We start from the raw sequence: 16,323 nt of genomic DNA, 5'->3' as shown, positions 1-16,323 counted from the left end.
TGTCAGTATCTTCAAAACAAACTACTTTTTCATTGCATTGAAGATTATTCTCCTGAAATTTATACACAGACATTTTATTATACCTCATAAAATTGAATTAATGCTTAAAAAAGTACTTGAATATTGGAAATGTAAGCTAAATATAAAAGCTGATTTGCAACACATTTTAGGATTGTATGATTTTATGATTAGGGGAAATATGAATTATTTTCTGCAAGCTATTTTTCGCAATTTGATTTTAACTAAATTATTGGTTTTGTTTAATGTGCCAATAATTATATGTGCTACCAGAACAAAATATTCTCTTCTATGGAGTATACTAACCATCGCAAGATAAGTCATTACTATGAACTGAAAAAATGAGACTACTGCTGCAGTCAACGAATTTAAGAATATACCAAATAATGTGTGTCAACTTGAATTAGCTACAATCAAGACAAGACCAGATAGAGTCACTTCATATTATAATTCTTGGTAGAAATTTAAAGAATTGTTAGAAACAACTGATGACAATATGTGATGGAATATTATTTTGAGTTGAAAGATTAATAATTTCCTTTGTTTAGTAGACACCCATGTAAATAGTTGATTTATTTGTTGATGTGTAATTTTATTATAATTGTTATACTTAGTCTTGACATTTGTGTTTATGTTTAGACTGTTCATATAATTTTAATAAAAAAAATATAGTAAAAAAGGAAAACAAATTAAAATATATTAAGAAGAAATTTTGTGGTACAAACTTCTCAGCTGTCAAAAGTTATTTAAAGAATTGGAGTTGTAGAACAAAGGTCTTAGATAATAGTATTCAAGAAATGTGGGATATATTCTATGGTAGTATTCAAAATGCTATAAGAATTTTTGTCCCAGTAAAAAAGGTGATTATGGAAAAGAAACCTATGATGCCCTCTTAGTTGAATATATGGGTGTTACATCTTCTTAATAAGAAAAGAAAAGTTGGCAGAAAAAGAGGAGGAATCCAAATAGTAATAACCAGAAAGTATGTAAAGAAATAATTATAACAGTCAGAAAAGAGATTACCTGAGGCAAAACAGTATATTAACATAAGATGATGCATCCTATTTTAGGTATGTGATTGAATGCAGGTAAAGGTGTAGTGAGAATATTAGGACTTCCCAAGATGAAAACGTGGATTTAGACTTGTCTGAAGTGGTTGAGAGTTTTGCCAATGTGTTTCCTGCCCATAGAAAGAAACCTTTTGTTTCCTTCATTCCTTAACATCAACTCATTCAAGCCTATAGCTCCTTTTTTGTATCCATCCAATTAACACCCACAACTCATTATGGAATCCAGACATTTTTAATACCTGACTTCTGGAAGAAAGCAATGAAAAAAAAAAATCAAGGGCATGCCCTCCTTGAGTTAGCCTGACTTTCTCAAACTCTCTCTCTATTTTCCTTTCCCTGCTGGCTATTGACGGGAGATTCATTTGCCTTGCCTGCAGATCCACAAAGGGTCCAGATCTATATAACTTAGTATAAAAAATAATATTGCCCTAAACGCCTAATCAAGAGACCAAAACTATCACTAAAATATATATAGTACCTGTTGATATGATTGGTATATTTAGCAGAGAATATTACTTTTGTTTTAAAGACTTTTATTAAATTCTTATATTGTAGACAATGCCATTTTATGTTTTTTATTTGATTTTCTTCCTGTCAGAAGTTTTATTGACTGTTGTGACAGAATGAGTCCCTCGAAAGTGAATTCTTAAGACAACTTGGTGAAAAAGGAACTACAGTCTATAATGGGCAGTATCAAGGAACTTTCTGTTAAATTTGATACATTTCAGATCAACTTGGATAATATAAAAGAAGATTCCAAGAAACAAGCATAAATATTAAAAGAGATCATAAAACAACAATCTGTTCAGATCTCAGCAATAGATGACACATTAAACGACCTGGATAACAGCATGGCAGAGAGTGAGAATCACAGAGAATTCCTGTTAAAACAAAATACATTGTTTATGGAAAAACTAAAGGACCTAGAAAGCAGATAAAGAAGAAATAATATTAAGATATATGGAATACCATAAAAGTAAGGAGAAAATATGTTGCAGTTTTTAACTAATTCAATGCCTAAACTACTAAATCTATCAGAAGCTCTCCCTTTTGATATTGCTACTTTGAAGAAAAATCCTCAGATCTATTATTGTAAAATTTCTTAACAGCCAAGACAAGGACCTGGTACTGAAGACTGCTTGGGCTAAGTCTCTGATAAAAATAAGTAACCACACTATTATGTTTGACTATACTGCATCTGTTATGGCTAAAATAAAAATGTGTATTCCATTCATTTCAGACTTAAAGTAGCTAAACATTAGATCTCATCTTTTTACAAGAAGGCCAGAAAACATTTATTTCTCTAGAAGATGGAGTGGACTTTTCTCAGAAAATATGGATTGGACTCTTGTGGCTTAAAGAGTCAAGCATCAAGAAATGGATGGTCTTCAAAGAGTAAAAAAAAAAGAATAAAGAAATGTTCTCGTTTTCCATTTTGCCTAAATAACATTCTCACAGGTATTCAATGGTGTCAATTACAGTTCATCATCAAATACAAGGTAAAACAAACAAAAATATTTTACATTTTATCAAAATGCCTTTTCTATAATATCTGAAATATTTTATATATGTTATTATTACTATTAAGTCCCTTTATTATTTTATTTTAATTCTCGCTAAAATTATTTTCAAACATAGAGAGTAATGTGTGTAATGGAGGGCAGTATTGTTCAGTGAAAGTTGTATCCTTAATATAAGCACAGTGTAAATATAATATACTGTCAGTCATCACAGTACAGAGTAATATGTCATTTATAGTGATGAAAACACTTGTTTAATGTGAGAGTAAAGAACAGGTTAAAATGGATTTCTGTGTATTTTTCTGAAAATGTGAAATAAATGTTCTGCATTTCAGTTTGTAGAGTGCATTCAGCTTGAACTCAGTTACCTAACTTGGCAAAACTATATAGCTTGGCATTCATTGTTAATAAGAATCAGAAGTAAAATATTTTATCTCTTATAAACTATGCAGCGTTATGTGACATTATTATCTACAAGCAGGTCAAGACAAACTCTTGTATGCAGCTGTGCCTCATCAACATGATACACAAGATAGGCCAAGGATGAAAATAGTTATTCTTCAGGAACAAAATGTTTAAAATATGTAAAACAAACTGTCATCAGATCAGCTTCAAAGGAAAGACTTATTATTCTGGCAAATTCTTTAAACTGCTGATGCAGGCAGAAAAGACACTATATAGATTGGTAATTTTTCTTTTGTATCAGAGACTTTGATTACTCTATTCTTGCAGACATAAAACTGTAAGCTGAAGTATGTTTTTGATGTGTATGCTTTTCACTGTTCAGCCTCATGTGCATTAAATGAATGTCATAACAGCAGAACTGTCTCAGTGTCTTCATTGAGTAAAGGTACAGACTACTGTAAAATGTGTAGTTTAACTTTGAGAGTGGCGAGACCAGTTCAGTCGCAACAACCAGGGAGGTGATCTGAAGAGATGCCTCTCACAGTGTAACATTCCAGTGCAGACCTTCTTAGAATTGATTCCTCTCTTCCTAAACTTTGTCCATTGACTGGAGGATGAAACACTGGAGTGCAGTACAGGGCAGTATGGTGATTTTTCTTCAGACAGTTGGTGACCCATGAGATATGAAAATTATACTGCTGAAATTTTCATCTCACCAGCATCTAGTGAAAGACAGTAGAACATTTTCCCACAACTGATCTTCGTGTCAAGACTGGCCACCTTGTCCTGAACATTTGTAGTAAATATTTTCTTCTGTTTTTCTTTTAACAATGAAAGCAATTCATGAAAATGCCAAGAAGTGCACTCAGTATTTTACCTTTGATGTGTCTGTACCATATATAAATGTGTGGAATTATTTAAATACATGGTATGACCAGCATGTTAAGTCTTTACTAGGAAAAATGAATAATTCAGAATTATGTAAGTGGATCTCTACCTTTGATTGGTATGTATGTAAAGCAAAAGTGTCACAGGATGTACAAAAATGTGCTATCTGCAATGATTTAAATGTTGCTTTTTGCATGCCTTGTCAAAAGCGTATTGTACAAAACCTGGAACACAATCAGGATAAAGTAATGCTTGAAGCACATACAATGGTTCCTGTTTCTATATATAATGTTGCAAAAGACTTGTTAGAGAGTGATGCAGATGTCAAAGCTTGTACTTTACAGTCTGATTTGCAGGAGTTCAAAGATTGGATTGCTAAAGTTTGCAACCTGCAGGATCTTGACCTCGGTCAGGTAAACTGCATGCTGACACCGCTGAATGTACAAAATAATTTTCTCAGTTTTTGAAAGCCTCACAGACTGAATTAAGACCTTTACACAAACTGTTATTGAACAGGGCAGGAAAACTATTGGTATGATAGAAGGGTTAATGAGTAAAATTGTCAGTTTGCAAGAAAAATATGACATGCAGCTACCTGACACACAGTATGACAAAACTGTTGCTAGGGAGGAAATAAACACATCATGAGTTCAGTTGGAGACACAGGAATCTGAGGATGCTAGAGCAACAGACTTAGCTAATCAAGCCCTTTCAAAATTACAAGCCCTGTTAGAGGAATATCAATCTAAAGCATTAGAAACTATTCTTACAAATTCTATCATAGCTACAGCAGGCTTTTCTGCTGAAGTTTATCATCAGTCTTGGATGTTAGCAACTCTCCCTAAGTGGGATGGACAGAAGGGTATTTTTAATAACATGATTACATTTGAAGCTTGGGTTCTTAAAACTGTAGCCACTGTATGGAATGATACACTTAAACTTTGTTTCTGGAATTTTATTCTACAATGTTTTATGGCTTATATTCAGCAAAAGAAGTATCCAATGCAAACTAAACACCTAAGAATGACAGCAGTATTGTTAGCATACACCAGAGGGCAATCTCTCAAATCAACACTTTTAGATCAATTTCAAATGACAGTTTGTGACTCTTTAGAAGAGCAAGCAGAACATTATCAGCTGGCATATATGCTAGTCAATAACAGTGATGAAAAAGATATGAAATATGCCAATTTTTAAAAAGCTGTTATGAGCTCTTTTTTGGACCATTTGGAAGGTGTCCCAGGAGATATTACACTTATTTATGAGGAATCTTCAAACACACTCACAGAGTTAGTAGATAAATTGCTGTGAACACGTATTATGTGTAAAGATAATGCTATTCATAAGCAAAATATTTACACTCCAAGGTCTGCACCTGTTGTTAGTGACATAAGGGGAAGGGGGCATGGGAAATGGGTTAATCAGGGACAGCAAGTCCCACACCAGGTAGCAGGCCAACCACGTCAAGGGCAAATTATACAGGGGCAACAACAGGCAGCTTCAATTCCCCCAGCCACTCAGTTAAATTCTCAAGTTACTCAATCTATAGAGGGTCTTCAAAAGAGACAGCCTATTTGTTATTCCTGTAAACAGGTAGGTCATACTAAAAATTATTGTAAATATTACCACAGATGGCTCCAGGAACAAAAGACAAAGGGTAAGTTTCTTACCGTAAACAATTTTGATAAGCCACATGTACCATGACAGCAACAGGCAATGCAGGCAGAAGTGCAAACACAACAGTACACTTCACAGCAATATGTCACAGAGGGTAATATGGGACTACTACAGCAACCTCTATATACCACAAAAACTTAACAGTCAGTATTCCTAGTACAGCAAAGGGATGGTGTGACACCTAGTGTCAATGTACAAGGTAAAATTGTTATCACACCGGATACAACTGTCCCTTTTGACTTTGTTCCTGATGGTCCAGTAAATCCTAATTATCAGCAGCAAATAGCCTTGCATCATGAACTTAATTGATCTTCTTATGTTGACTGTAAAGAGGTTGAGAAAACACTGCGATTATGTCCTTTGCAGTCCAATACCACCAATGATTTGGGGTGGGAAGTAGATCTACTATAGGGGTGTGACCCCCCCCCTACCCAAGTCTCTTCCTTGACTAACTTCAGAATAGGGAAAGATGGATGGCCACTTATCAACATTTGGGTAGAGGGGAACCTGTGGGAAGATGTTCTTCCAGATAAAGGAGCCGCCGTCTCAGTGACAGGTAGGCATTTGCCTCCTGACTTGTCTAAACGTACATGTATTTCAGGTTTTAATGGCTCTGAATGTATAGCCATAGTTAGTAAACCTGTACAAGTACAATTCTTCCGTCAAGGGGAACCAGTGAAAGGGGTATTCTTGGTGCATAATTCTTGCACCTTCACAATCTTGGGAATGGATATATTGTCCAAAATGGGAATTCTCATAGACCTCCCTAATGGTATTATATGGCAAAGACAAGGTCCCATGTTATGTATGATTGAGGCAATACATGTAGCAAACAGTTGTGAAAAGGGCCATACTGTCAGCCCTACTAAAAATAAGTACAGTTAAAGGTAAAACAACAGTTCACTACGTTGTGGTCTCAAGGGGCCACAGACTGTGGGAAGGTGCAGGAAGCAGTTTCTGTAGGTAGTGACGAAGATTTTATTCCACCATTTCAAAAACAGCATCCGATCCCAAAGGAAACAGAGACAGACATGCAAAATTGCACACAACAATGGCTTGATGTGGGAATAATTCAAAAGGGAAATAGTCCTACAAATTCACCCATATGGCCAGTTAAAAAGAAAGATGTCACTTACTGATTGGTTATTGATTACAAAACATGAACCAATTCACAACTCCCCAGGCTCATCTGATTCCAGGTATCCCAAAGCTAGCAGCAAGAATAAAAACACAAAGTCAGTGGTTTATGTTCATAGACTTAGCTAATGGTTTCTTTGCAGTACCACTGCAGGAAAAAGGTTGGCAAAGGTTTTCCTTTACATTTCAAAATGAACAGTATGTCATGACCTTGGAATCCAGAAATATGGAAAACATACCTGCACAATATAAATTATCAGCAGCAATTTTTAGACAACTGTGATGCTATGCAGCTACATCAGTTGAAATTTGATGGTAACATGACAAGTTTTGTAAATTGGGCAAAATGCACTATGCAATCTTTGTATGTGGAAATTCAGAAAAATAGAGTACAAACTGAAGTTATGTTATAAAATGAAAATATTTGGTGACAATTGTTTAACAGATGGATACCTGATACCAATTGAATTAGGTTCTTTACTGAAGTAACATACTGTACTCGACAATATTGTGCAGGAAAGATTATGGATTATAATGTTACTGATACAACTATTATGTGTCAATTTACTATGTTACCTATGAAATTTCTCATGCCAGAAGAGTATGAGTATTGGTTGCCACAATTTGAAGGTAATTATATAGATGTGAGAAGAAAAACACATAATTGAGTATTGTACACAGATTCAAACTGGACTGATTTGTGGACCACATTCGCCTGTCTATGAACCATGCTTATTGCAGCATTCTGTTAATTTGTGTAAATGGACTATTATGCCTTCTTTATTTCAAATGTTTATAGAAGTGGCTCCTCAGTATATTTGTCTGGTACAGATCAAGACATAGGTCATAATTTAAAATTATCTTTTGTAGGATGTTATTAACATGTTGATTTCCTTAAATGGAATAATAAGAGCTATGTGTTTACTGAACCCATACAAGTGAATATTTCCAAGAACTGGAATTATGACTTAATACAGCTTCCCAATATATCTGTATCCTTGGATAATTTAAAAAACATAATGAACAATATTAAACTTCTCAGAGACTATTTGGAAAAAGGAAATAAAAGTATTCTGTATTATAAGGCATTATGCATCATTGCAAAAGATAAACTACTTAGTTTGGCTGAAAAGACCAAAAACGACACTGCTCACAACTGGTGGGATATCTTTACTGGTTGGTCAAAATCAAGAAAAAAAAAATGTTAAATTGGTTGATACATCCTGTATTAGTAGTGTTAGGAATTATAGTCATACTACCTATCTGGAATTGCTACCTAAGTTGTCATTTGCAAAAAAACCTAGAGTTCAGCAAATCAAGATGGTTAACCTGAATAAAATGGAGAAAGGTTCAATGTGCACCATTAAAGAAAAAATTGAAAATGAACAGTCATTTCCACTTTTTAAATAAAAAGTGGGAATTGTGAGTGTAAAGAAGAGGTTAACATGGATTTCTGTGGAATTGTCTGAAAATGTGAAATAAATGTTCTGCATTTCAGTTTGTAGAGTGCACAAAACTTGAACTCGGTTACCTAACTTGGCAAAACTATATAGCTTAGCACTCATTGTTAATAAGAATCAGAAGTAAAATATTTTATCTCTTATAAACTATGCAGCTTTGCGTAAAATGACTATCTACAAGCAAGTCAAGATTACTTTTGTATGCAGCTGTGTCTCGTCAAAATGATATGCAAGATAGGCCAAGGATGAAAAGAGTTATTCTTCAGGAACATCATGTTTAAAATATGGAAAACAAACTGTCAGCAGACCTGCTTCAAAGGAAAAACATATTATTCTGGCAAATTCGCTAAACTGCTGATGCAGGCAGAAAAGAAACAATAAAGATTGGGACTTTTTCCTTTGTATCAGAGAATTTGATTATTCTATTCTTGCAGACCTAAAACTGTATGCTGAAGTACTTTTTTGATGTATATACCTTTCATTGTTAAGCTACATGTAAACCTCATGTGCAGTAAATGAATGCCATAGCAGCAAAACTGTCTCAGTGTCTTCACTGAGTAAAGGTACAGACTATCGCGAAAAGTGTAGTTTAACTTTAACATTTGAAACAATATTACTACTTTTAATGTGTCATGAAATCATCATCTTCTTTCGGCTGTTCCCGTTAGGGGTCACCACAGCGGATCACCTGTTTCCATTTATTCCTGTCCTCTGCATCTTGCTCTGTCACACCAACCGCCTGCATGTCCTCTCTCACCACATCCATAAACCTTATCTTAGGCCTTCCTCTTTTCCTGTTACCTGGTAGCTTCAACCTTAGCATCTTTTTCCCAATATACTCAGCATCCCTCCTCAGCACATGTCCAAACCAACGCAATCTTGCCTCTCTGGCATTGTCTCCAAACCTTCCAACCTGGGCTGACCCTCTAATACACTTATTCCTAATCCTGTCCACCCTCGTCACACCCAGTGCAAATCTTAACATCTTTAACTCTGCCACATCCAGCTCTAACTCCTGCCTTTTTGTCAGTGCCACTGTCTCCAACCCATATAACATAGCTGGTCTCACTATCCTCTTGTAGACCTTCCCTTTCACTCTTACAGGTACTCGTCTGTCACAAATCACTCCTGACACTCTTCTCCACCCACTCCATCCTGCCTGTACTCTCTTCACCACCTCTCTTCCATACTGACTGTTACTCTGAACTATTGACCCCAAGTATTTAAACTCATCCACCTTCACCAGCTCTACTCCTTGCATCCTCACCATTCCTCTATCCTCTCTCTCATTCACACACATATATTCTGTCTTAGTCCTGCTGAACTTCATTCCTCTTCTCTCTAGAGCATATCTCCATCTCTCCAGGGTCTCCTCCACCTGTTCCCTACTCTCACTACAGATCGCAATGTTATCTGCAAACATCATAGTCGACGGGGACCATGGTCCATCACCATTGCAAATAAGAAAGGGCTCAGAGCAGATCCTTGATGTAACCCCACCTCCACCTTAAATGCATCCATCACTCTCACAGCAGATCTCACCATTGTCATACTACCCTCATACATATCCTGTACCACTCTTACATACTTCTCTGGCACTCCTGACTTCCTCATACAATACCACAACTCCTCTCTAGGCACCCTGTCATATGCTTTCTCTACATCTACAAAAACACAATGTCATGAAATAAGCTGAAAAAACTAATATTACTTTAATAATAATGCATTAGACAATTACTGCCATGCTAAGTACCTCTCATAAACAAAGAAGTACCTATTACAGTAATGGAATTTCCTCTACAGTTTCTCTGGTTCTATAAAATGCTACCTATTACGTTGTACACACAAATATTTACAAACTGTCAGACTGGATTTTTGATTATTCGGTGTAACACTTCAGACTTGGCTTTGTGAGTCCTGATGTTTTAAAAGGTTACTTTCCTTAACTGATACATTATTGCCACTGATTTAATATATTGTTTCAAGTCCACATTTCATATGTGCAAGTACAAACCATTAACTTCTTTGCTAGCTATGTCTTATATTTCTGACATTTTCTAAATTGTTCATTGTTCAAGGGCTATCTGGTATTTTTACCTGGGCTCCCTTGGAATGCAGATTCTTCACAAGAATAGATAGTTTTATTAAATAACATCTAATCATACCTCTCTATCCTTCAGTGCAAGAAATCTGAACAAAGCCAGAAAGAACTGGGGCAAAGGCCCTAAAAATATGGACAAAGTTTAAATATTGCTCCTATAAATTTAGAAAGTTGCTACAATAACAGGTTTTGCATTATTAAGTATTTTCTGAAGTTTATGAAGTCTGGAGTTCAAATGTCTGTCATTATTTAGTATTAGTTACTGACTTCAGTGTTGAATGATTTGCCAGAAAACCACAAGTTCTATGAAAAACAGATAAAAAATATGAGGCAAAAATCTGTACAGTTGAGAAGTATGCTCCTAATAAGTAAAATAACTGATCTTCTTGCAACAGATTGTGGCACACCTAAAGGTCTAATCTCACAAAACACTATAAGAAATACATAGACCACAGGTGATCCACAGATAATGGAAGACATGAGATATAATGCAAAGATGTAATTAAGCATTAACACTGCTGGTGGAATACAGAATAATTACAAGTTTATAGCATGAATGAATCTGATATCATAGTAAACAGAGAATGACATGTGTCATATATAAAATCTGACAGTGCATTAAAATATTGTTACAGATAGCGATTAATCATCTGAAAGTCGATAAGATACAGATTAAGCATCGCTACATAGGAATTCTATATACATAAGGACATCAACATGCAAAAACATGCTCAAATTGAAATACATATTTACACAGACTATACTTGTCTATTCACAAGTAAGGGGTCTACAGATGTATTTACTGAAGGTATAACCAACTGCCTATAAAAACTAAATAACCCCATAAATTGTTGGTATTACTTCAGTATACAGTTGTCCAAATGCTTTCCTTGACATGCAATTGTGAAATCTAACATCTGATGTGATACCAAAAAGAGCTGTGCAATGCAACAGAATGATAAGGTTAAACACAGGGAATGCTTCAGTAATACAATGCAAATGAAACCAAGCATGTTACCATATCTTATATGGGATAAAATATGGTCCACACCTCTGCACATTGGTTGCTATAAAATAGTTTTTTACACAAAATTATTTTTACAGACATTTTGACTGGAAACTATTAACAGTGATTACGTACTTGCTCTGAGATAAATATATTTATTTGACATCTATATAGATATTAATTTGCATATAACAGCATTTATATGCATTACTGTACTTATACTTTAATATAAGCTGTTTTCTTCTGTGCTATATGAAACAGTTAAGAGGAGAAGATGCTTAAACACCTCAACTGGCTCAACATAAGTTACTTCACTAATTATTGGAAAATAATATTAATGAGTAGCTTTAACTCTTCAAAATGTTTTGCAATTGTTAGGGAAATATGTAACTTTATTTTATACTAAACTGACTTTTAAATCATTTCAACCATTTTTCATCTCCCATTGGTATAATGAATATAAATACCTGATTCCCACATTTCGGAATATGGCAGTGAAAAGTACTATAAGGAAATTTGTAAGTACACAATGCTTAAAATATAATCATAAAAATACATTCTGTACATAAGTTAAATGTTAAATGTACATTCCAATGCTAGAGGTATTGACAGTGACATCCACGCACTCATAATGCAAACAAACATTCAGTTAAAACACTCACTCATTTGTATATGTACTGTCATGCATAGATACATAGAACATATTCACTCTCTTAACTAATACACATATCAAGGATACACTCATAATTTATAAACATATACACACAATTATATGTATGCACATCCATATAAATATATTATGCATATATAAGCATATACAATATACACAAATTCAGCCAAGATGTCAGACAGTGAAGAGAGTGAATAAAATTTGCTTGGATTTTTATTGGGTCACTGGTTTGTGTTTGTTTATTAACTAGAAGAAATGACTATATAAAATATCTTGACAAAACAGAGACATTTGAAATGCATTATTTCTGGGATTGTTTTGATATATTCAGAAAATCATTCTTCATTATTAACATTTTCAACTTTATATTTTTATGATCCTAAATATTCATATCTCTCAAATTAATACTTTATATTTTTTCCTTTTAACATGACTTGAGTGTACTCTAAAGAGTTATAATTAATAATATTGTTTTAAATTAAGAAACAGTAGCAACTGTTTAGCTTGGTGACATTGGGTGAGTTGGTTGGTGTGTGATTCATATGATTATATTATCAAATCAGTGAATTTTTGTTTCGTGATGGGAAATTTGAATGTACATAAGTTTGAAAATTTTAGTACTTAGTTATTATTTTAAGCTAAATCATCTTAAATCAGTGCATTTACATGGTCTTATGAATGTTGACATATAATTGTCTCATTAAATATCAATGGATTTAATAATCCATTGAAGAGGAGCAGCTTAAAGAAATTTTTAAAAGTGCATAACAAGAAATGCATGTGTTGCCTGAAGATGTAGATAGACTGATGGTAAAAGACTACTCAATTGTTGTGAGCTCTCACTTTCAAGCAAAAATGAGAGATGTTTTTATTTTTTGGAGAAATTCATTACCTATGCCTAAAATATTAAATACCTCTTCAGATAAAAAAATGGCATGTTGAGTTTCGCAATAGTAGAAATTGACAAAAACAACTTATATTTTTGTGAACTCTTACTGGATACCTGGAATTGGAGCCAAAGTTGCTAAGAAATATTTGGATATTATGACCTTATATGCAAAAGGTAAACTGATTACTGTAGGAGATTTTAACTTCATTCTTTCTAGTAAAGACACGAATGTTGATAATATATCTAAGCTATCCTCAGTAGCTAAACACGTATATCATAGTATTAATTCTCAACATTTGAGAGATATCTATGACATTAATCAACTCTCTTAACTTTACATATTATACTTATAGATTTGGCACCCTGACAAACATTGATAAAGTTTTTTTTTATTTATAATAGCTTATTTACTAAAATTGAAGATGTATAGATAACTTCATGCCCATAACATATAAACGCTCCAGACACATGTCTTTAGAATGTGGAAAAAAACAGGACTACTAGGGGGGCTGAACCCAGGCAAATGCAGGGAGGACATGCAGTCTTCACACAGAAGTCATCCCAGCCAAGAATTGAACCAGAGAACCTCTTGCTGTGAGGTGAATACATTAAACAATGCACCACTGCACTGCCCACATCTGACCACAATGCTACTACATTTATGTTAATGTTAAAGCCAATGAATTTGATATACTATCTGAGAATCCCTTCTTACATAGTAAAATTAAATGACTTTAATGAATGGTGTCAAATAGAAAAATATCACTACATTGAAATTAATAATAATGGAGACATTTCAGAAGTAATTATCTGGGACACTTTTAAAGCTTATCTATATGGAAGAATTAAAAGTCAGTACATACAGTATGCAAAAAAAAAGAAAAGACAGGGAGCTAATGTCTTTGCAGTCTAATATAGATACATTGAAATCCAATTAAAATCTTATGACAAACTGGAAAACACTGAGTTGAAAATATTAAATCAGAAATATCTTGATGTACTTCATTATATAATACCAATAAATATGGAAAAAACAATTAAAATTACTTACTTACTCAATAAACTCAAAATGCTTACACAGGTTGGCTATTAGAGCTAAGAAAAATAAATAAATACTAATCATATTAAAGAAAGAAATTCTAAACAAGGTGATAGAAATAAAAAAAAATAGTGACTAATTTAAAAGATGCACTAGAATTCATTAGGACATGTTATTTAGAAATTAATAACAACAAGATAGACTAAGACATCAATAACATAACCAATGACTTTTTGAAAGACAGTAAAGGGTTTACATTAGCCAATGAACAAAGCTGCAAAATTCATAAGTCATTCTCTTTTAAGGATGTAAAAGATCAAATTAATAATCTTAAACCAAATAAAGCCCTGGTCTTGATAATATAACCCCAGAATTATACAAATTATTCACAGAGAATATTTTAAATATTGCATTAAAAATTTTTGAACAAGTTCAACGTATGTCAACCATCCCCCTCTATATTCCCTGATAACTCTTATCTTGAAACCAAATACAGATTCTAACTCATGTTCTTCTTACAATCCTATTTCATTACTTAATGTTGATTATAAAATATTTATGTCTATTCTTGCAAAAAAAGATTGAACCTTATTATGCCAGGATAAATAAATGATCAGGCTGTTTTTATAATACACAGAAGGATTCAGGATAACATAATTAGGCTTAATGCTTTAATAAATTTGGCTAATGAAAAACAAACAAACAAAAAATAAGAAACTATAATAAGACTAGATATAAAATAAGGCTTTTGATTCTATTAGTTGGAATTATTTGTTCAAAACTTAACCAAGATGAATTTCCCTAGATTTTATTAATCTTCTAACTAAACTATATAGTAACATATTTTTTTTATTAAAATTGTGTCTTTTCTTTTAAGCTCTTTCAAAATATTAAAAGGTACAAAATCGGGTTGTCCCACATCAAATCTATTATCTGCTCTAACAGTTGAACTTTTTGCAAACTTTATTAGATCTAATAGCAAAATTCAGGAATTTTCAATGGATGAAAGTTATTCCTGTAAAATCCAATTATTTGCAGATGACATTTTAATAACAAGTGGTGATGCTGAAGTTCAATAGAAAATTTAACTAAGTCTATTAATTTGAAAATGCTTTAGGTTTAATGTTTAACACTGATAAAAGAGAAACATTATTTATTAATACAAACATTAATAATTATTTAAGGAACTATAAGAATTTTATTTGGGACAATTCAACATTAATTATCTTGGAATTATAATTAAATCTACTGTAAGACTCAATAGCAGTAAATTATAGAAATTTAATAGACATAGTTACTAAAATCATTATTAATTGGGACAAACTTTTTTATAATGGAGGATAGACTTACTTTAATAAAAAATGACAACACTAAAAAATACTTTTCTATATACAATAATTAATTATTCTCCTTCCTTAAAAATCTTTAAGAAATTAAATTCTACTCTTCTTAAATTATGCTGGTTTCAACAATAACCCAAGAATATCTTTGACTGCCATGTAAAAAATTGGCAAGAAGGTGGACTACGTTTTCTAAATGTTGAATTAGATGCCAGATACATAATTCTCAATTTAATATCTGGTTAAATTCCTCTTACAAATCTACTTGGAAATCCATTTATGAAAGATTAGTAAATAATAGCTATGTTGAAGAATGTCTCTCTAAATTTTGAATTAATAAATATTACTGGCTTTTGAAAGACTTATGTTTAAATAAAAAGAAAAAATATTATTCATCTCTCCTTAGTGATTACATGCTTATAAACTGTAAAATATTCATGAATTTTAAATATATATTTAAAGATTTATTGTTTTTTTGCTCCCTGCATCAAATACAGTCGGCTGTTTGGGAACTTTTAATATAAACAAAATGATAGATGTTAGAGATGCACATTTATTCTTTTGGCATCAATTCTTAATCAGAAATACATCACATAATACAGAGTATCTTCTTACAAGACATTGTTTAGAAAATAATAACTGGGTGACTATACAATCTTAGAAAAATTGTTTGTGATAAAATCAAAATCTCCATGGATTTTCAGACAAAACATATCCAAGGATACTCTAGTTGTTTTTTTTTTTCTAGAATCGATAGGAACTCAAATAAGAATAATTTTATATATATATATATATATATATATATATATATATATATATATATATATATATAAAACAAGTATATACAGAATGCCCAGGACCACGGTCCTACCTCCTTTGATATATTTCGAACCAGGTAATCACAGGACGCCAAAAAAATTAACGCTTTTATTCACTCAAACAAATATATATCACACGCGTTTTCGTCCTACATACAGGACTTCATCAAAATATATATATATATATATATATATATATATATATATATATATATATATATATATATATATATATATATATATATCACATATTCATTATTTTGGAATTACAGAACTAAGATTAAT

Source organism: Protopterus annectens, chromosome 1.part1 (genome assembly GCF_019279795.1).
Source record: "Protopterus annectens isolate FY-2018-M chromosome 1.part1, PAN1.0, whole genome shotgun sequence".
Taxonomy (NCBI): domain Eukaryota; kingdom Metazoa; phylum Chordata; order Ceratodontiformes; family Protopteridae; genus Protopterus; species Protopterus annectens.
Note: the sequence above shows the minus strand (reverse complement) of the source record.